We start from the raw sequence: 22,224 nt of genomic DNA, 5'->3' as shown, positions 1-22,224 counted from the left end.
GGGGGGTCGAAAACCGTGCAGTGCACAGAGGGTGAAAGCCCCTCTACAAAAAGAAAGAGGAAAAGAAGAAAAAAAAACTCAGGTTTTCACTCGAGTGGGAAAAATGTGGAGCTGCGTGTTTTGTTAGCGCCAAAAACTCGATGAAATGTCTCATGAACCGCACAAATATAAACTGAACAACCGTTTTTCCTTTGCTTTTTCTCTCTAAAAGTGTCTGGGAACCCGAACGCCTTTCCTTACCATACGTAGTTCTGCTGGATGTGGGTTCGGTTACGCTTTCTGCGCTGGAATAATGAATTTCGAGTGAAAAGTGGTTCGTTTAAACGCAGCCCGGGCCCGATGTAAAGCTGCATTTTAACACACACTTTCATTATTGACCGAAAAGCATCCATCGTACCTTTGCTGAGCCTTTATCCATCGCAAACCCCGCAACCGCAGTCAACTTTTCCCCCGTCTTTACGCCTCCGTCCTTCATGCGGTCCTGCTGCAAACCCGTGCGTAAAGCTCTGTTCGGCGACGTTTGTGCGAGTCGGTTCCTACGAGCAGCTCGAACCCGGCGACTCTACGGAGGAGCATATTTGCCCGCATGGGTTATGTCCCCTTCTGCCTCCCCGTGTGTGTCTCTCGGATGTGGCTGCGAGTCCGTCCGCACTGCCGTCGGTACTTTTTTTTCTCTCCTGCGTTTTCCCAGCTTCTAAAAGGAGAGCTCCCTCCGCTTCGACTCAACACCGTGAGCGGCGCAAAAGCACCGGAGACAGCGGCAGGGGGCACTTCTCTCGCCTTCCACACTCTGGCCGAACGGTGAGGACGCACTCGCCGAACTGTCCGCCGCCTGATCCGCCACGGGCCATGACGGCCAGCTGCGTCCGTCCTGTGCGCTGTTTTTGGTGGGGAGGTCAGACTTGCCTTTCAGTGCCTGGCGCAGCTCAGACCCGGACTCCCTGCGAGTTGTTTTCTTAGATGGATTCAGCTGATAGTGCGACGTGCCTTCTCCGCTCACCTCTCTCTCTCTCTCCCCCTCTCTCTCTCCTGTCCCTCCTCCCCTCCTCAGAATAAAGAATGCATCTCCTCCAGAGCGGCTCCGTGATGGCTTTAAGCCACAGATCCTCCCCGCTGCCCTCACACTGCAGAAAATAGTTTGTCTCTCAAACACACTCTATCCCCACACACGCTATTTTGCCCGGCCTACCTTAACCCTCGCCACTGATGTCAGATCCGAGCTCCCCAACCACACACACACACACACACACACACACACACACACTTTCATTTTAATCACAAAATTCCGAAATTAGTCCTGGAGTCACATTCCCGCTAAATAAAAGCAAAAGGAAAAAAATCTGCCTTTCCTTCTATATCATCCTGGATTTTAATTTCCAGTGTCAGGCAAATGGGGCTTTCTCTTTAGCTACGGTGCTTCTGTGCTGTTCTGTTGGCCCGCTGTAATGTCTTAGGCCTCTTTAACCCCTGTTCTTTTTGTGAAGTGTTCCTCTAATTAGCTTAAAGCTGGATAATTAAGCCCAAAAGTACGGCTTCATCTTTGCCCGCAGCCACTCTCTTGTACTGCCTCAAAGCTTCCAGACAGGCGCTGACAGCCACGGTAATTTCATCAGACTACATTGCACCCTGGCGTTAATACCGGCTCACCGGCGCACTGCTGCCGTGCCCGCGCACGTCCCCGGCGTGCGCTAACGCTCCTCGTGTATCAGTGCGCCAAACTTTGCCTAATTGCTCACGTGACGCTTCTCTCACTCATGCCCACGTAAAGTGTGCATGAGTGAGGACGTTTAAAGTATATGAAATTCATACGTCACACTCATAAGTACAGTGAGTGTGTTGCAGCCTGGCTAGCTGTTAATGACTAACAGCTTAAAGTGGCTAATGTTAGCAAACAGCTGGCCTGCTGTTGCCACACTCAGGTCCTGTTGTGAGATGAGCTTCTGACGCCATTTTGCTGAAGAGGTCTGATTCAGGGTTGTGACTCATTCTCCTGTGAAAGGCCAACTTTTGTACTGTTTTTATGTTCGGATGAAAGAAATGTCAAAGCTACCAGAGGGAATAACCTTCCACAGACATGAAACGATTCCATGTTTTTCTGCTTCAAATGTGACATGTGACTTAGCATAATATGTTTAAAGCTAACTCAGTGTGAAGTGATTGACATGAAAATAAGCCAACTACCATGTCAATCATTATTATTATTAATGATAACTAATAAAGGTATCACAAATAGCAACGATTTAAATGTGTCAGTCAGCTTGTATCACTCCACGTGTTATTGTCGTAAGAAGGCCTGATTTACCTGTGTTTCAAATATATTTTTCAGTTGTGCACCTGAAGCTAGGAAAACATGCAAAGCTGCAAAACGCTCTTTAAATGGTTCGGGTTTGTGGTTAGATGCCAAAAGATAAAGTCAGAAGACGATAATGGACGGCAGAAACGAGGAGAAGCCACTAAATGAATCATGTCAACTCTCGCTTCAAGTCAGCTTTGACAGGACGGGTTAGGCAACTCACAGACGTGTTGGGAGTAACTTTAAGTCAACAGAAGACAAGAAAAGCAGCAACAATAATATTTAAACAGTAGTTTATGTAAGTACAAGATACGAATTTTGTCATGGAATCCGACCTTTCAGCTCATTCTGTAAATCCTTCCAGGAAACAGCAGCAGCACATTTAAAAGCTTTTTTTCTTCCCTAATTCTGACTCTGGGGACAAATGTTTGTGTAATACTGGGAGAGTGCAGGCTATACCGTTTATGTTTTTGTACACATATATGCAGAGATAAGGACGAACCAGCCCCAGCAAAGATGTACAGATAAAAACCAACCAATGGGAAACTTTACAAAGACGGTCACTCAGCAGCAGCATACAGGCAACTGTGATGTACTCGAGTTCCACGGCGTCGTAAAACATAGACAACATAATCGTAGACAGGCTCCAATAATGGTTTTGATCTTAGGAAGCGCAGACAACTCCAATCCTCTTTGTATAACCTCCCAAATAATTTGCTGACTTTATGACTCTGCGCTACTGTTAGCAAACGCCACAATGCTAGGCATTCACAACTGCCAACATGGCTGCAGCTAAACAAAAATATAACTACATGCATATATGTGGTATAATTTTTAGTTGAATTCCATTCAGTTTTATACATAAATCCCAACAACAGTCATCCCAAGGTAAGATAAAGACTCTAACAATCAGACGACCCCCTGTGAGGTAACACTTTCTAGACTGTAGGAAGGAAAAACACCTTTTTAAAAAGAAGAAAATGAGGCGCAGCCATCGACGGTTGGGGATGAGGGCAACGAGACAGGACAAAAGACACACCGAGGAAGGGAGCCAGAGATTTATAATAACTAATGATTACCTGCAGAGTGGTGTCTAAACACAGAGAGAGTGAAACGAGGTGAGTGAAGAAGAAGCAGTCAGTACTTCATGGGAAGCTCCCAGCAGCCTACAGCTATTGCATCGTAACTACGGGAGGACTCAGGGTCACCTGATCCAGCCATAACTATGCGCTTTATCAAAAAGGAAAGTTTGAAGTCTATTATTAAAAGAAGAAGGACCTGAAAGCCAAGGGCTCGGCCTCCCGTTCTGAATGAAATATTCTAAGTAAACCAGCAGTCTGACATTGTTACAATTGTTACTATGTTACCATGTGATGGTAAGATGGGAACACTGCTTATAACTCTCCTTTTGCCCATGTAAGTATTGAGCCACATATACAAAACCATAATATGTTACATTCCAATTATTTATCTACTGGAATTTATCCTGTAGTGTCAACTCTGTGTTCTCCAACCGTGCAAAGGCAGGCTGACTAGCAGTAGTTTGCTAGTTTCCCCGTCCTCAGTGAACTGCAGTCTAAACAGCAGAGCGCTGAAAGTCGTAAAAGGTTTGACAGCTGATTTGTGCCTGAGATGGTAGGGAAACATGCAAACAGCATTTGTAGGCTATGATGTGTGTCTTTCATGAACGGCAGAGGTTTGCAGTGCGTCGCCTCGGAGGGCTAGCAAACATGTCAGAGGCAAAACCGGTCTGATCCTGCTAGGATGTCATTCTAATTTATATTAGCTTTCACAGGAAAGAAATATAAATTACTAACAAAAGAGGAGGCATTTAAATGTCAGCTTTTGCCTTAGAAATACTAAAAGCTGTCATGATCTGTGTGCTGCGTGAGGCGGAGCCGGGGTCAGGAAGCCGTTCAGGTCAGCAGGTGCGCCTGCCTTTGATCTTTGCCTCCATTTGCCAGAGAGCATTAATGATGGACTTGCGGTGACCCATTTCAACAACGCACATAAGTCATGAACAACCTTTCCAACAAATTGGGCAGCTCCCGCTTAATCACCCCCGTCATATCGTCCAGTCAGGCCTGTCCGGTGAGCACGTGTCGCTCAAGTCTTCTAAAAGCTACAGTCCTTCCACGAGATGATTCGGTTGTTCTCGCGTTTGCCTTTCACGTTTAATTTTGTCCGCCGCGTCCCCGAGACAGATGGGCGGCCGTTGCGAGGCCCAGTCCACAACATTTAATTCCTTCATAAATCAAGCGTCTCCGCACGCCATGAATTATTGATAAAGTGAATTTAGAGGAAACAGCCTATTTTTATTTTCTCCTTGATGGACGTGTTTTGCAGCAGTGTGCTACGTTCACGGTCGCTGCAGCGCGGCGGTATGTCTCGTTCTCTCTCGAGCACACAAATGGGGATGAAATGACAGACATTTAGATGAGCAAAGGAAGGTGGGGGGGGGGGGCTATGGGCAAATACGCTGAAGCCATTATCTGGCTTGTTAATTTGGTTTTGCTCATTGTTGTCAAGCAAAATAACAGAGCAGAGGTCAGATGTAAAATTACCTGCAAAATAAATAAATAAGAGTCGCAGCAGATCAAATTCATCAGGATTCCTTCTGCATGTGTTTGAAACTATATCGGACAAATGCAGGAACATACTGGAAGTGGAAATTCCCCTTCACTTGCCCAGAGACCTTCCCAGGGATTTTAGTTTTTTTGGTGTGGTGTATTTACTCTGCACGCTTGTGTACCTTGATAAAACTGCAGATACACACATGACCCGAGCGCACATCAAAGCCTGCTCTGTCCATCTGCTCCTGTTCAGGGCCCCAAACAGTGTTAAAGGAGGGCAGAGGAAGGAGAAGCGTGGGGGGAAAGTCCACTTAGATATGCAGATATGTTTATCCCACGGTTATGTTAGCTGCAGTCCCCGAGAGACATCATTAGCTTATCACGTTTCTCCCTGCATGAATTTACATCTGGACACCGAAAGGCACTTCAAAGGTGGCAACAACATCAGTGTTTAAAAACCTCCGTGCACGTATTGACAGGATCTCTGAAAAGCACTAACTGTGGGAAACCACAGTAATATTGCGAGCTGTGATGCAATCGGGGGCCCGCCGCTCCAGATTCCAGTGGCTTAAAGAAAAATATGCTGATTAGGTTTAGAGTGGGAGATCAATGCGTTCATTAATTTCTCAGGCAATGTAATTATGTTTGCCCTCGTCGATTATCAATCCACATGCATCTAACAGCACGGCGCGACTCCTAGAAGGGCCGCTTTTTCACAGCCAAGGGAAATAACTTGGCCGACAACACGATGTATATTATATCGCCAAGGAGTGAGCTGAGAGGAGGCAGGGGGCTGTGAACAAACTCTTTAACCCCTCCAGATTTAGTGCTTTTTTTTACCACTTTTAACTTTTTGATCTTTCGATTTTTTAACAGGCACAAACACAAAAATAAGCACACACACACACACACACATAACTATAACCACAAGCTCGTGTATCTTCTACTCTAAATACTCCATTTCCAACATTTTTTTGTTAAATTTGTGCCTTGGATTATGTCATTTAGAGCATCCTGACATCTGAAACATGGGTTTCTCTTTGCCAGGAGCAGCCAATCAGAACAAAGGTTGGAAGATTAAAGGAAAGATTAGGAAACCAAAAAAGCTTGTTTTTTAAATAGCAGATGTTGGGGCGCACCAAGGTCTCGTATAAGGTAATGGGACTTCTTCTCATATAAAGCGTTTCTACTTTATTCAGTCAATAATTCACACACACACTCATACAAGTATTTTTTTGTATCAATGACATTCGCACTCATTCATACTAGGATGAACTCATCAGGGCTCAGCATCTTGGCTAAGGATACTTTGGCATGCAGACCGGATCAGCAATTGAACCGCCAACCTTCCGATTAGCCACAGGCACCCATCATAAAAACAAAAGGTGAAAAAAAGAGGATTATTTTTAACTATGAATCATGCAAAGCTACTCTGGTGCAGTCCAAGAATGAAACTATGGAGCTGGAAACGAGCATAATAACAGGCCCTCTTTAAAAGCGGAGGAAAAAGTCAAGCGCACAGCGTCCTGTACGAATCCAGCTCCACTCCATCTGCCTCTATAATGTCATGGGGGCTGTTTCGTGTTGGCATTTAAAATGTAAAAAGATTTATCGGCGAGGAATAAAAGTTGCTTTAATAAAATGAGCAAAATGGTCAGCGGAACTGTCGCGGCTCAATCAGGGTCGTTTCACGAGTAGCACCGAAGGCAGCGCGCTCCAACGTGAGCATGTGAATTATAGGGGAGCCAGAGTGAATGCAGGGTCCTGACTGAATGCTGCCCTGTGCTAATGCCAGGCTGTAAAAACACTGACTTGACAACAAGCAAGCCCCTGTAGTTCTGCTGAGGGAGGGATGGGGGAGAGAGCAGCAGAGGAAGGGGGAGCGGAGGGGGTGTAGGGGGAGAAAAGGGGCAGAGTGGTTTGAAATCAAAGGAGGTCAAAAGAGGACTGGTTCTTGATATGTGGCTGCCATGTCATCGCTGCCCTTCTACGATTTAATACCGCTGACGAGTGCCGTGCAGTGTCTAATTGTGAAGATGAGTGGCGGCCTTTTTGCTGACGTGTGCTGCTCGCTGCTGTGAAAAATATCTTAAAAGGTGCCGTCCACCCTGGGAAATCTTTACTTTAGTTTACACAACAGGTCTGTGATATTTATCTCTGCCAGTATGTTGCAGTCAGTGCGTCTCAAAGCACTACAGCAGTGCAATCTGCTCACAGAGTGAAAATACTTTTCTTTATTTCTTCAATCCTCCAAAGCCTTCAAGACCATCCCGATTAAAAATATTCTGTTGAGCAATAAAGACATAAGTAGTTTTCCAATCATTGCTGCTTTTTTGGCCTTGCTATGGCCTTGTTGCTCCAGCACTTTGATAGCTGCTGACATATTTTTGTCTGGAGCAAACAATCAAACTTTAATGGTCCTTAGAAGATTAATCATATTCATATAGCTGACTCGGGCTCATCGGCACAGACTCACTCCAATTGACTGCAACGGGCTGGCAATATGTCTGCAGTTATTTGCAAACTATTACGAAACTGTCTAAGAGTGTCAGCATTGAATCCAAGTCAGACCGTGATTGTTTGGAGACCGGTTGACCTTTTCAATCAGCTCGAGATCAAAAGTCGCCCTAGGGGTGGAGTCAAAGGAGCTTGCAAAGAAAAGCGTCTGGACTCCTTTAAGTTACTTGAAGACGTTTCACCTCTCATCTGAGAAGCTTCTTCAGTTCTAAGGTCAAATGGTGGAGAGTCCCAGATTTAAACCCAGTGGGAGTGTCCCCCCCCCGCAGAGGGACAAAAGGACCCCCTGATGATCCTCTAATCGCCTGAGCCAAGGTGTGAAACTGGGTGTGGGTCCCAATCAGCCAGAGTTGCCAGGGGTGGAGTGTGTCGGACACTCAACTTCCAGGTAAACATTTGTAATTGCCATGAACATATTAAAAGCCAAACTAGGAGAGCTATTCCAGTAATTCCTTAAAAACTGAAACAATACTAAATTATATTCAATCATTTTTTTTGCAGGGCAAAACGTGCCTGAAAGGCGAGTGTTCTGCTAATCTATGCTAACAGGTCAGTTAAGGATTTATGACACGGCTCCCTTAATGGCACTCGTTTGTAAATCAGAACTAGTTGTTGGAAGTTCAGCCAGAGAAACTTTGTATAAGAAGATGATTGCAGTGGTCAAAGGTGATTGCTGTCAGGTTGCTGCTGCCTGAAATTCTGATGCTCCGATCATTAGTTTTTTTTTCACAACCTGTTAAAAATATGAAATAAAAAAAAATTAAAATTAAACTTTATCATCTCAACCCTGTTTATAAAAAAATGCGTCACATTTCCATGTATTCTGAACGATCCCTGTGAAACTACAGATCCACGGTGTGAACAACAGAACAGTAATCACGAGTACGTTAGCTTTGTCACTGTGACGCATGTGAACTTTGCCTTATTAGCATTTCGTGTTTAGGCGGAGCCTCACGGAGCTGCTAGTATTTGCATTTTTAAAGATGACGTCAGGCTCTCATGGAGTAAGGAAGTTACTAAGAATTGAAACTGGCAGGAGAACAGTGCACTGTCATACCAGAGCGTTCAAAACACATTTAAAGCCAAAAACTGTCATTTTAATGTAAAAAAAAAAAGTTTCTTTTTTTCTTCACAAGGGAAATAAAGAAGAACGACTGCAGAATTTTTATTCTGATATTTCATGACTACATATGTTTTATCTTCACGTTTGAACCTTTTCTTAAACACCCCCACAGCTCGTTTGATATTTCTGAGAAGAAATAAAATACCCGGCTGAAAAGCGTAAAGCAGGCCAACTTCATGTAGCTGTTTTTAGCTAAAAGGCTTGAAGTGTGTTCAACTTTACAAATCCTGGAATTTCACTTTATTTGGTGAAAAATGTGCTTCCTCGCAGGATTTCCTTGACACAGCGCAGGCTTGTTAAAAACAGCCAGGATGTTTAGGAGTAAAAGTAAAAAGACCCGCGAGAGAGAAACTTACAAGAGATCAGCAGAGAAAGAACAGTAGAGGAGAAAAATAGACAGATGCCAGGAAGGAGCAGGTCTCGGGGTCACGCGAAAGATGGGCCTGATCCCACCTCCAATCCCTGCAGCTTTTCTTTTGTTTGAAGTCACATCTGGGCTAAATTTCCCCTTCTGCACGGAGCATAGAGGAAGTCTTCTGGGTGGGTGGAAAAGGGTCTCAGGGCCGCTCCTGCCTCCCAGGCTAAACACTTCTAAGTACCGTACATCTATGAGTCACTGAACCAGGCACTGCACAATCCCATAGCCAGACCCTGAATCAGTGCTCATCACTCCATGATGACTGATGCAGGCTGGTCACTCATGTGACACGTTAGCAAACGCCTGTTTTGACTGAAGACAGATGCAATCAGTTCAACAGGTTCAAAAGATCACAACAGTTACCACACCAGAGACAAGGTACAACTCGTGACTTATTTCATCACACGGGTCATGACGGCCTTACTGCCTGCGAGGAGGAAGTCACGTGCACATTATTCTGTACACAAAGGGTTGCAACACTGATGAAACAGTTTGAGCTGCTTCTCTGTGAGGTAATATTTAACTGCATTATGGGAAATGTAGGTTCATTTCATACTAAGGACTGAAAGCCTGCTAGTGATTCAGTTTCAGCCAGACACATGCCCACGTGAGCGGAGAAATAACTTTGTAGAAGTGCAATAAAATTAAAAACAGTTAAGGCCACTCCACTGATTTTATAAGAGAAAACACTTGGGTGGTGTCTTTCAGGGTCGCCTCGGCCTTCGCCCAAAACATACTCTTTGTTTTTTAAAGAAGTGGACATACCAATGATATTATTGGGTTGCATTATGGGAAATGTAGGAATTTTTTTGGTTGACTCATAAAAGTTAGAGAATCTAGACTTTGATATCAGCAACGGTAAATGAGTGCAAAGCCAATGAACAAGTTCATCGAGCTGCCAAAACACAATTACAAGCTTGGTTTACAGTAAAGATGACAAATACTTTATGTCGTGAAACACAAGGACTGCTACGCATCCAATGAGCCCCGCACATATTTCTCTTTTTCATGTTGCACGTGAATAAAATGAAACTTTCAGTGTCTGAAAACGAGGAACTCGGCAATAAAACACTGTTTTGCCAAACTGGATCGGTAGCAACCTAAGAAGATGAGTATGCGCTGCAGCGCTGCACTGCTCTGACCACCAACTTGATTTGATCAGGTCTCAGCAGCTGCTTAAAGGCTCTGCCTGTGCTCGAATGACAATCTGTGTTTATCTTGGCTTTCCCCTCCAACTAATTAACTAAATCCCCGGAACACCAAAACACCACAGTCCCCTGAACCTTTTCCTCTTCTGACAGCTGATTTATTAATGCACCATTTCAAATTAGAGCCAAGTGGAGGACGTCTCGAGACAATTTATGCTCGCACGACCTGAGACACTTATTAATTGCTATATTTTAATTAAAGATAATTACACTACCTAAGCATATAATGGGGGTTTCATTGTAAACCTTCTTTATTTAAATAACCCTGAGTAAAATGAAGAGATAATTGTTGTTGTCGTCCTTATTACGATCATTGCTTCCTTTTTTTTTTAATTCAGCAGCTTAAATTATCCAAACAGTCGCGCACGCCAGGCACAGACGCACACGCGAAGGCTGTTCTTCACTTCCTCTTTGCTTATGTGCTCCCACGTCTTCACTTTCAGATTAAACACTCTGCCAATCTCTATTCCTCGTGGAAATGTTTAATTGCCTGGGAAGCGAGGAGACACTTCAGCCTGCGGTACGTCCAAAAAGTAGGCATTGCGGTGGATGTGCGAAAGGCTCCTATTATCCGTTTTAGCCCTCCTCTCGCCCTTTGGGTGTGAAAAATCCCCCGATGCGTGAGGCAGGACTTTGGATAAATCCAGATTACATCAGAAGGCAGGTGAAACGGCTCACAAAACAGTCAGCTAAAAATATAATTACGCTGTCAGACACCACTAAGCTACAGCCGGTAATCCTCTGCCACGCCGATGCCGTTTGCTTGTCTTTTCCCATCAAGTGCCGTAATTTAATATCCTTATCCTGTGTCTTAATATACGTTTCTTTCCTCTGGTTAATTCATCATCATCACATTTTTTTTGTTCCACTTTATTTATTCTTGCAACAATCACACTATTGGACTTGGCGAGCTTCAGTGTAACCTCATGCGTTATGGTATTAAAAAGCCTGGCGAGTGTTCTTTTGCTCTTATTTTGGAGTTGAAATTAAACAACATGAGATGTGCACATGACCGCTTTTTTAAATCTTCTTCTTTGCAGGATCCCAAAGTGCTGCTCACTATGTCCTAAAACACAAACATGAGATTTCAGTAAACGTGGTTTTGCTGAGGCAGTAGCCCCTTAAAACAATCTGCACTTCCATCTGGTCGCTGTGGTTTTTGCCCCTTGGTCTGGTTGCCTCCTCTCCCTGCCTCCCTGCTCTGCTTCCACTAACTGCCGCAGCGTGCCCACCTCACTCTCATGAAACATCCCGAGGGCGTCTCTAGAGGTGAACGCCTACACGAGAATTAGCACTCCTCTCAGGGTGCTTCAGGGACGCCCGGTGATTCAGAGCGTCTCATCGAGCCTCTTCTGGCCTCGCGTCCTGTGAAGAGGGAGAACAAAGAGGCTCAGCGAGAGAGGAAGAGCAGAGCGATCGATTCGAAGGGATCTGTTTTCATCGCTCATCCCTCGCTGAGCAACAGATCACTCCTCCTTTCTCGCTCAGGTGGCACGGGGCCCAACCCCGGTGCTGCCACCCTGCCCAGATTAATTGAAGCATGCTGTTGTAAATGAATCACACATGGCTAATATCTCCCCACTTTACCCTCTCTCCGACACACACACGCCTAGCGTCACCTATCTTCATTGTTTTTCTATTTCGGGAACAGGCGACTTCACCGGTGCCTCTTATTTTCTAAGGAAGTGATTCTCGATGGAGGTGTGAGTGTAAAGGTAACCGAGGTCAGGTGCTCGTTGGGTTGAGTTCACTGTAAAATTCATGACTTTCCCTTTTGGTTTTTCATTTGTCTCTTTCCACATCCCTCTCGCTGCTCTTAACCTGGCACAAAGCAGATTAATTGCGCTGTCCTACAAAAGGTAGAAATAAGCCAGCACACCTGCCCCTGTTGCCACTGTGCATTAAGATGAATACATCACGGATTTGTCTTTATTAGTTATTTATAAGACCCACTGCCCAGAATAACAGCGCTAAAGGAAAGGGACGGAGCGAACAGGCGCCAACGGCCTTTTTTAAGTAATACGAAAGCGTTGACCACAGTGACATCGGCCACAGCGTCCTGCCAGCTGGCTGCATCGGACTCGTGTCGACACGGTGGATCACGTAAACGTCAGGCGTCATCGAGGCGAGGTGACAGGATTCATTTGTCTGCAGACACGAGTAAGTTTGTTTTTTAAGTTGCTGTCGGCAGTAATACTGTAACGTGTATTATTATCTATCTGTTCATATGTAACAAACATCCTGAGAGTTGTAAACAATAACAGATCAAATTAGGAGCAACATTAAAGGGGCAGAAAAAAGCCTTTTCCCCCAATTCTGTTCTGATTCTTGGGACAATCAATTATATGATATTGTGAGAACGAAGGCTGTATTGGCTGTGGTTTTAATAAGATAATTACATAAAACAGAAAAACACATTTTTATAAAATGTTTACTGAAAACTGAATCTTAGGACTTTAAAACTAAAAAAATAATAATCAGAAAACATGAGTAAAAACAACTCAGTCATGGATCGGCCTCCCCAGAGCCCAGGCCTCAACATGTAGAGCAAAAACGGGCAGTCAACCCATATGGAAGAGAACTAGTAAAAACGTATATGATTTACTCATGAAAGTGGCCACTTTCTCATTACTTTCATACATTGTTTTACTAAGTATCCAAAACATACAAGTTTCATTATATAATTTTTCAATGGATCTTATATCTGTTTTCACTCTTGTATGCTTTTCATACAAGTTTCACACAAAACAGACACAAACTTTATAAGATTTCTATTTATCTTTTCCATATGGGAACGCCCAAAGAAAATTCCAGAATGCATCAAATGCCTCGACTGTAAAGTGCATTTATTTGAGATAGATAATATTTTATAATTGTAAGGTCTCAGTGTGACTGCGATGTACATCCTGTCACCAGTGAAAAGCTGCTCTTGCGAACAGTTTAAAAAAACCACCATTCCCACTTATCAAATTAGATTTCCAGGCTCTGCAGCACAGGAAGTGTTTACTGCCTGTGAGCTAATATTTTATACCGACTCGAGATGTTTGATGGCTAATGAGAGCGCAGTCTTTCACAAAAGCCACAGTGCCCCGTTGGTCCCCTCTTATCGTCACACTCATCACGGCGTATTCACTAACTTGGCAAAGCCCCTGATTGCATGGTTAGAAATTCAAATGGTGGATGTATCGGGTTTGATATGAATATTATGTGGTTTGCCCATGGGGACAATTCCATTTGTAAGATCTGCTGCCTTTCTTTGTTTGAACCCCTTTGGATTTGTCACTTTGCATTAGCCTTAAGAGGTAAAGCTTTTAAATGCTCCCAATAATGGAAAGCATGCTTCGGCGGTGACACCGCTATGATCTATATCAAAGCCATCTGGAAAATAAAACTTGCCCGCTTGCCTTTAAAAGTGCGTTTTGTGCTCAGTAAATACTTATCTTGTGATAAACGGGCAAGTTAACAAAAGTGTAAATGTATTTACAATTTCAAACGATACAAGGATGATGCTAACGAGCTAAATTTGGGCTGCAGTACACTAAACCCTTGTGTGCGCACCAAACAACAGGCCTCTTTTGAATACGCTCCCCTGTGTCCTGTATGAGAGCGTGCCTGTTTTTTATTAAACGCCACCTTGATGGAATGTCATTTGTACACTAAATACTATGTTTCGCTCCCAGCGGCCGCTGCCCGCATGCATTTGTCAGGGCGAGCCACTTGTTCAACACGCTGATGTGATTAATTGTGTGTCTCTGCACAGATTTACACTGATAGCCCCTGCTGTCACAGACCGCGTGCACGGACGTCTCTACAACATCCACAGTGGCCTGGAACGGTTAAACAAATGGCCGCGAGGCAGAGCATGCTCGCTGTGCACCGGTGGGAGTTTGTAGGTGCTTATTCTGCACACTGAACTTCTTTGTTCTCCCGCCGACCTTCATCCAGACACTTTTATTTGACAACAAGGTGTGCCCCGCAACAGCCGATTGGAGCTGATGTCCCTATGCAGCTGCCAGGGGTGGTGATTATGACTGTCATAAAACAGCCTTGGCTCCATCTCCCTGGTGTATAAGGGAGGAAAAACAATAGCTGGCACATGTGCCTGACCAAAAAAACAAGGAAGGCAAAAATTCCCCCCGTGTTATTTAAAACTGTTAAGAGCTAGCAGGTATTTCTCATGACTATCTGCTTTCCCCCGGGTATCGGGTATCTTCAGGCATAGTCTCGGAATGATCCAGAAAGGTAGGCGGAATGCAGGGACTGCACATGGAAGCATTTTAGACGGCTGCAGAGCAGGCGTCCACCGGAGAGATGTAAGACGAAACATTGCTCAATGTCCTCTTCAATGTATCTCTTGGAAAGAGTGTTAACACATGTTTGGTTCCTGGGCTATCTAGCCGTGTGTGTGTGTGTGTGTGTGTGTGTGTGTGTGTGTGTGTGTGTGAACAGTAACTGCCGTGTCACAGCGGGGGCTGTGCAGAAATACTCCCCTGGGACTTCAGCTCTGGCGTGGGTCCAGCTCTACTGATACATTAACAAGAAGAACTTGTTCTTATCAATGGGGCGCTTTATTCCTGCTGTACACACACACACACACATGTGCGTCCTCCCTGATCAACACACACAGAAATGCAAACATCAAACATTCCAATAAAGACACACACACACAACAAATACACCCAGCTGACTGATACACTCGCAGACAAACAGACAGTAGAGCACATAAACTGGTCTCAGACTGATAAACACACACACGGACAGACGGACACACAAACACACAGTCTGCCAGTACAGAAACAGTGGGGACATCAGGAATGCCCTTTATCACAGCACCTCTCACACACACACACACACACACACACACACACACACACACCGCCTGCTTGTTGTTGTTCCCAGTGAGGTGAAACTGAATCTTTCAACTAGAAAAAAATATGCAAAAAAGATAAAATGGTAACAAAAAGTGCAGATTTGCATCAGTTTACACCAGCGGAGTCGTAGTGTTTGGGTCAGTGTGCAATAGCAGAGCCAGAACGCCAAATAATTCCACCGATAATGTTATTTTGTTTGTAGCTAATGCGCTGTACTGTTGGTGGACACAGCCTTAGATTGATCCATTTTCTGCTATTTACCCTAATGATGGTGTCAATACTAAAACGAGACTTTAGTCATCTTGAAACTTTCAATGTTGATCCATCCTCCGCTGTTTTTCAAAGACTATAACACGAGGAACAAAGAACAAGCTGGCTGTTCCTCTCCTGGGAAAACAACCCTTGACGGGCTTGATGGAACAAACAATTAACCCCATGAGACCAAAGTGCCCAACCCTAAACACAACCTCATGCTTTGGGCAAAAAAAGGACTTTTTAGGGGAAAAAGGTTGAAAAGTTATTGATGTCTTTCATATGTTGTAATTCGGCAAAGATTAAAACATGTACTGTTAGAAAGACGAGCTAGCATCACAACATCGACGGCCTCAGTGATTCCAGCCATGGATGTTTACTGTGCACCCAGATGTGAATATTGTTTTGTATGTAAAACTTTATATTCAACTTTATATAATACTGCATAGAAGCTTGCAGTATTTTTTACTTAAAAAAATGTAACCTTTTGAAGTCGGATGATTCTTTGTGACAGAGCTACGTCTGACTTCGACCTCTGTGTTTGTATCTGTCAGTCTGGTAGAAATCAATTGTGTCAATGCACACAAAATAAAGGTTTTCACTTTTAAATGGCAAAAACATCCACAGTTTGAGACAAGAGAGCGAGCTTTGTGATTTGTATGAATTAAGTTGGCCGTTTACCTCAGTTTGAATCCCACAGACAGATTTTTTGTTAGGGTCCCTGGGTCGTCGACCCAGTGTTTTGTGTTTTTGGTTCTTTGATTTTGTTATTTCATTATAATCTAGCTTTGCTTTACGGGTTTTAGGATTATTCTTAGTTTAGGTTCTCTGGGTGGGGTTTGGTTAGAGTTTTAGTGTTCTGCTTTTCTGTCTGTGTTCCATAGTTGCTGTCTCCCCTGTCTGCTGTATCCCCACGTCCAGTCAGTGTCTGTGTCTGCCCTGGTCCCACGTCTCTGGTCCCTTTGTTATAGTGCTTGCCTGTGAGTCTGTGTTATGTTTCCTGTTTTACTTTGAAAGTCCATGTCTCACGTTAATGTGTCTGGTTTTGCTTCCTTTGTCTCGTCAGGCCTGATTTGCCCCAGCTGTGTCTCCCTCCTGTTGCCCATTCCCTGATTGCTCCCTCTGTGTATTTAAGCCCTGTGTTTCAGTTTGTCAGTGTTGTGATCTACTCTTATCTACCCTCCCTTATGCTGTGTGTTTTGGGGTTCCCTGCCTGCGTTAATGTTTGTACTTTGGAAGTTTGTTACTTTGAGTTCAACATTAAAGCTGTTTTTTGAGTTCACGTCTGTCTCCGGAGTCTGCACTTTGGGTCCTTTTCCTGCCTGCACACAGCCGTTCCATAAAATTTTTATAATTCAAGTGTGTTATTAGTTGTGACTGAAAGAGACTCAGTTAAATAAAGAAATATGATCATTGCCATGACATGAATCATTCTTCCTGTTGAAATAAATTAGGTTCAAAGTCTTGCTGACTCTCGACAACACAAACAAATAATTGCTTTTTGTGACTATTTCACATTTTTCCATGAGACTGTTGATATTTAATGTGAAAGTGAAAGAAAGGAAACAGATCAGGTCACGCTTATATATTAACCATACACGTGATGGACGTGATGCTGTCCACATGCACCCCACTATGTTTTTACGTGTTCTGGCTCTGTTGTGTAAACGTCAACGCCATTTTACACCAGTGAAAACGGAGCTTTTCAGAAAATCCTTCCAAAGTGAAAACTTTCATAAAATTTTGCATTTATATGTTGACAAGGAAAAACTGATTTTGGTGCTCTTGACGTCATTTTGTGTTTTCAAAAACAACCGGAAAAAATAAAATTCTGGTTTAGAAAAAAAAAGCCGTGTGCGTGTGGAGGTAGCCGCAGTGCTTTGTTGCTCTTGGCTGGTCGGAGCTGGTCTATCCAGCTGTGTCCAGAGGCATTAAGGTCCTTGCACATTGATAATACCCTTGGAAAGCAAATGGCATTTGCACATTTGTCTGCCGTTGCCGGGAGTAATAGGAGTAAAAGCAGGGAGAGTGCACATCTCTGTCACCTCCTTGGCTGCCGCTGCCTTTAAGGTGAAAAAGTGCGCAGCCATCCGCTGCCCTGCTAATGTCTCGACATGGCCTACCTCAATGACAAGGCTTCCTCTCAGAATTTAATTATAAACCTCTGTTTTTTCTTCCTCTCTCGCTTGTTTGGCGGCCGACCTCTCATACTTCCTCTTCCTCTGCAATCAGCCTTCTTTATTCATGCCAATAAAAAATGTTTTTCTTTTTCCACAGCTCGGACTGCTGCCCACGTGCAGCACAAACACAAGTACACTGGTGTAAAATAAAGCTACCACTCTCAAGCACCAAGGCCAAACGCTGCATTACTCACACTCTGGCACTTAATGAAGAGTACAGGTGTGTGTGGAGGAAAGGTGCTAATACCTTTTCCTGCTCTATTTTTGCTGGAAAACGTGTAAAGGTGCTGCTCTGCTGTAAGAAACCTTTTGGTCTTTTATCTGTTCCGCTCGGCGCCTTCCACCCCGGATGTCACGTTTCTTTTTGTTTTCAGAAAGCGTTTAGAAACCGCCCGCCATCACTCACGCACGCCATCGTTTCTTTAAACAACACGTGTATCCTATTTTCCTTTCTTTATGTGACTTAATCGCACGGCTCATTATCGTATTTAATGCGGACTGTTTTCACTCGTTCCGTTGCGGAGCACTTTTACGACGCACATACTTTCAGTTCGTCTGGTGAACATAAAGCGTTTGGCGATTGCACACAATCTCTGCATCGTCTCGTTCCACTTCTATTGTTGCAGCACAGACGTGGGTTTGATATGCAAACTCAGCGCAGCAGTTGTGGTGCTGTGAAGCCACACCAGCACACAGTACATGTGATGCTGTAAATGACGGATTAAATCAGACATTTATGGCCAGAACAGTTTTTGAACAGGAGCCTGTTTTCTGGGAGGTACGACGACCCACACGAGACTTTCTAACTGATGTGCTTCTGTTTGAGCACTTAGACATAATGTTCAGGTCCTTGACCGTCTAGATGATATTCTGCCAATGTCCACATGTATCCCTGTGCAACAATTAATTAAATGAACTGATTACACACACACACACACACACACACACACACACACACACACACACACACACACACACACGGCTGCCGCTCTTTCTTCACTCATGAAAGAATACATAAAAACACAAGTGGGAATCAGATTTTCACTTTCGTGTCTCTGTGCAAAAATCGTTATTTCTTTTGACAGTCAAGCGTAAGCTACATTATAACTACTGCCATGGCAACAAAGATAGGTCGCCTCATTATGGTGTGGTATACTTGCTGTCCTTAACAACATTTTTAAGTGTTAAGGACCAGTGGTGACATTACGCTCGTTAGTCCAAATATGTTCCTTCACTTCACCTTAATTTCAAGATTATCCTGATTTTAAGAGGTGATATAAAATGAAAAGTTCAGTGAGAGTCTGGGTCAGGTTAGCTTTGTGTCAGAGTGAAGTGACTATGATGAGGCTCGCCCAATCCACAAAATTCTAAATGAAACACGTGCCAGCATTGAGCACATGCTTGTGGACTTTGATTAGCCCCAAGAAGACTTAATTTATGAATCACCTTTGTTAAAGTCTGGACTGTTAGTTCCCTTACCAAAATTTTCAATGTTCCCTTTTAGTCAGCGTCGGCAACTGGAGCATTTCAGCTGACTTGCTAACAACAAAACGCCGGACGCTTTTAAGTGACATGCTAACTTTAGCTACTAATTAAGAGTCCTTCAGGGATTATGTCGATTAGAAAGAGTGGAGGGTTTGGGTACCTTCACATTTTTTAAACTAAAGGAGCATCTGTTGTTCAGTATATGCTTCCAAACATGTAAGCTAACTTTTTGTTAGCTGCTTATTAAACATCTTTAGCCAATCAGTATCTTGTTTCATAGTCGGACTCACCTCACATCCAGTTTCATAACACAAATCAGTGGCTGATGCTGCAGCAGACAGGTCCATGTTTTACACTATACGAGATGGACGGCCTTTGGTTTCAATCAGCTGAGATTTAATGGAAACATGTAAAGGCAGCACCGTGCGCCAACTCAACTCAACTCACTGGAAAAAAGTGAAAAATGCTAAAACTAATTTACCTCAAATGTATCTGTGAGGTGGTTACTTTGTGCCTCCCCTGGTCAGAGAACAATGGAGAGGGACAGAGAGTGGCACTTCTGCCAAAGGCCTCTCTTGATGGCTTTTGCCCTCCAGAATTTCCTGAAGCTGCACTGGTGTGGTGGAGGACCAGCGTGGTTCTGCATTCATTCAAACCATGCCCACAGCCCCAGTAATGCCTGAAGCCGGAGTTCTTACAGCCAACTGGCAACATAAGCACAAAACGTGGGGACGTCTCCGAGTGTCAGTGTGATGTTAGCAGCAGTGGCGTTGCTGCAGGGAACATCCTGCCATCTGCAGCCACTGCAAAGCTAGCTTATATCTGCATCTGCAGGGGACAAATAACCCCTCAGTCTGATGTCACGATGTCGATAAGAGTCGTTTGACAGCATTGGTCTTGGTTCTGCATGATTTTAAACAGTACATGTTCAGATCCATTTTCACCCACAAAGTGTTATTTTTATATATTTCAGAGGAAATAAGAACACCGGCTTTGATGTGGTTTCTTTTTTTTCTTTTGGTCCCCCGCTGTGGTTGATGGCTTCCCCTCCCTGAGCTTGGTTCTGGGAGAGGTCTATTCCCTTCCCATTGTCACCAAGTCCTGCTCACAGGGATCATCTGATGGCTGGGGTTCTCTCTCTCTGAAGTTGTATCCCCTTTACAAGATAAAATACTAGGGGTGGGGGAAAAAATCGATACTGTGTAGTATCGTGATATTTTGTTTGCTAATAATGTATCGATGCAGGGACAGCAGAAATCGATATTTTGTTACAAAAAGGTTTTTGTGCTCTGACTTCAGAGCATGTTGATCCTTTTTCTGAGCAAGAACCCTGACATCCCTTCACTGTCCAAATGTGTTTAACTTTTTTTTTGGCAGCAATAAACATGACAGTTTACTTATTTTAATTTAAGACATGTTTTATTTTAATTAAGTTTAAAACTTTTTTATTTAATGTAAAATTATATTTTGTTTTAATTTACTTTCAAATTCTTCAGTTGCTGAAGGGGCTCCATAGTTTTCATAAATTGCATAGTTCAGAATAGCTCGACTAATACAAACCGTTCAGCTTGTCAACAATAAAACTGAAATGAGAGAAAGACTGAGTGTGGACTTTGATATTTGATAAAATTAATATTGATAAAGTTTACCTTTATGTACAGAATCTGAATATCGCAAAATATTTTTAAAAATTGCAATAATATCGTATCGTGAGTTAAGTATTGTGATAATATCGTATCGTGGGATGTATGGTGATTCCCACCTCTATAAAATACGATGAGGAAGTTGTTGGGATTTCATTCTTTCGGTTTCGTATTAGACATTTAGGTGATATTTATTAAACATATATATTTAATCATTATTCCAAGAGCCCAGCGTGCACACAGTTTCTGCCTGGGGACACATTTTGCTCGTGTTATACGATTTCCGGGAAAAACAAACCAAAAACATATAGCTGACCTGGTATTTGTTTAAGTACATTTCCAATTGAGTTTTCCTTCTGAAAAGCCACTTAAGGCTTTTATGAAGGCAACTTGTCATGCCTCTAATGCCTGCAGTGCTTATGGGACAAACTCCCCAAACTACACCTCCTTTGAAACAGTTTAGTGCAGTGATCTCTGCAGCCGAGTCAATAAATAGGAGCATATTACTTTCTCTCTCTCGCTAACTCTCGGCTCCCAGAGCTCCCTCCTCTCTGCACGATCCAATTTCAGCCCGACGGAGGAGATCCTTCCTCGGGGCTCGTTCAGATGGAGGCCGCGGGGCCGTTTACACACAGGGGCGAGAATGAGGGATTTCTAATGACTCTGCACTCTGATAGTCTTCCAGTGGTGCCCAAGGCCTCTTGCCAAGGACCTTCCAACTTGACACAGCTACTCATCAACTGGTCGCATAACTCCAGAGTGTAGGCAGAGCACAGGGAGGGCTCTGAGTCCTGGAAGCTCAGCCTCGATGAGAGTTGGGGTCGTATAATGATCCCAGGCTGCTTCTCTCAATGGCTTTTTTTTAAAAAAAAAAACCTCTTTGTTTAAATGTCTGAATATTTTTGGAACTTTTTATTCCATAATGTCCTATTCAAAAGACAAAAAACCTTTTCTTTTAATTTAGCGGGGACTTAACTTCTTATTGCAAATGTAATCCATGAATACTGAGGACTGTGTCCCAAATATTAACTTTGACACTGTCCTGTCGTTTTAAGTAACACTGAGGTTGCAATGGCTGTCCACAGTGGTAGAGGAGGGTGGATGCTTTTTCTCTGTTTGCTTAAGGTTGTCAGATTCAGTTATAAACTTTGCAAGATTTCAGTTTTGCAGAGTTTTGCAAAAAAAAAAAATCAGTATTTGTAAAAACACCTGAAACAATCCTGCGTGACGTGGAAAGATTCACCGTAAACTGGAATCCTTGTTGGTGTTTAATTTCACGATTCTCATCTTTTCTCTGTTGTTTTGATTCTTTAAAATACAAAAGAGGTCAGCAGAGCTGTTTTTGTGTGATTTCTTTCACTGCATTCCTGGTGAAGTTCACTTTTTAAACTTTTATTTCATTTTAGTTTGTTTTGGTCTAAAAACCTGAAGTATCAGGATTTTAATTGATTAGCTGCGGTTCCACTCACATCTCTGTCTTTCTGCAAGAAGCTTAAAAGATTTTTTATTAGTTTGTTTTTCTTGGTTTTTTATTAATTTCCTCATTTGCGTGTTTGGTGCCGTGTCGTTGAAGGTCAGCTGCTGTTGTGCTGCACCTGTCACTGATGACTTTGTTTCTACGACTTTATTTTCTTTTGCATTGTAATGATCATTATTTGCAC

At 43.4% G+C, this 22,224-nt stretch overlaps 1 protein-coding gene across 2 annotated transcripts in view; it reads right to left on the bottom strand.

The window, feature by feature from the left end:
• Nucleotides 1-22,224, bottom strand: part of flrt2 (fibronectin leucine rich transmembrane protein 2) — a 46,413-nt gene that overhangs the window by 5,741 nt on the left and 18,448 nt on the right. Inside the window, exon 1 of one of the 2 annotated variants that reach the window (XM_085381757.1) lies at nucleotides 398-1,133. The exons of the other annotated variant lie outside the window; for it this stretch is intronic. The gene's annotated coding sequence lies outside the window, so the exon portion shown is untranslated. Of the gene's footprint in view, nucleotides 1-397; nucleotides 1,134-22,224 lie in introns of those variants that run through there. 2 annotated transcript variants of the gene reach the window in all.

Source organism: Rhamphochromis longiceps, linkage group LG15 (assembly GCF_057381845.1).
Source record: "Rhamphochromis longiceps isolate RC_006_pf linkage group LG15, R_longiceps_female_GT1.1, whole genome shotgun sequence".
NCBI lineage: Eukaryota > Metazoa > Chordata > Actinopteri > Cichliformes > Cichlidae > Rhamphochromis > Rhamphochromis longiceps.
This window is presented reverse-complemented; position numbering and strand designations above follow the sequence as displayed.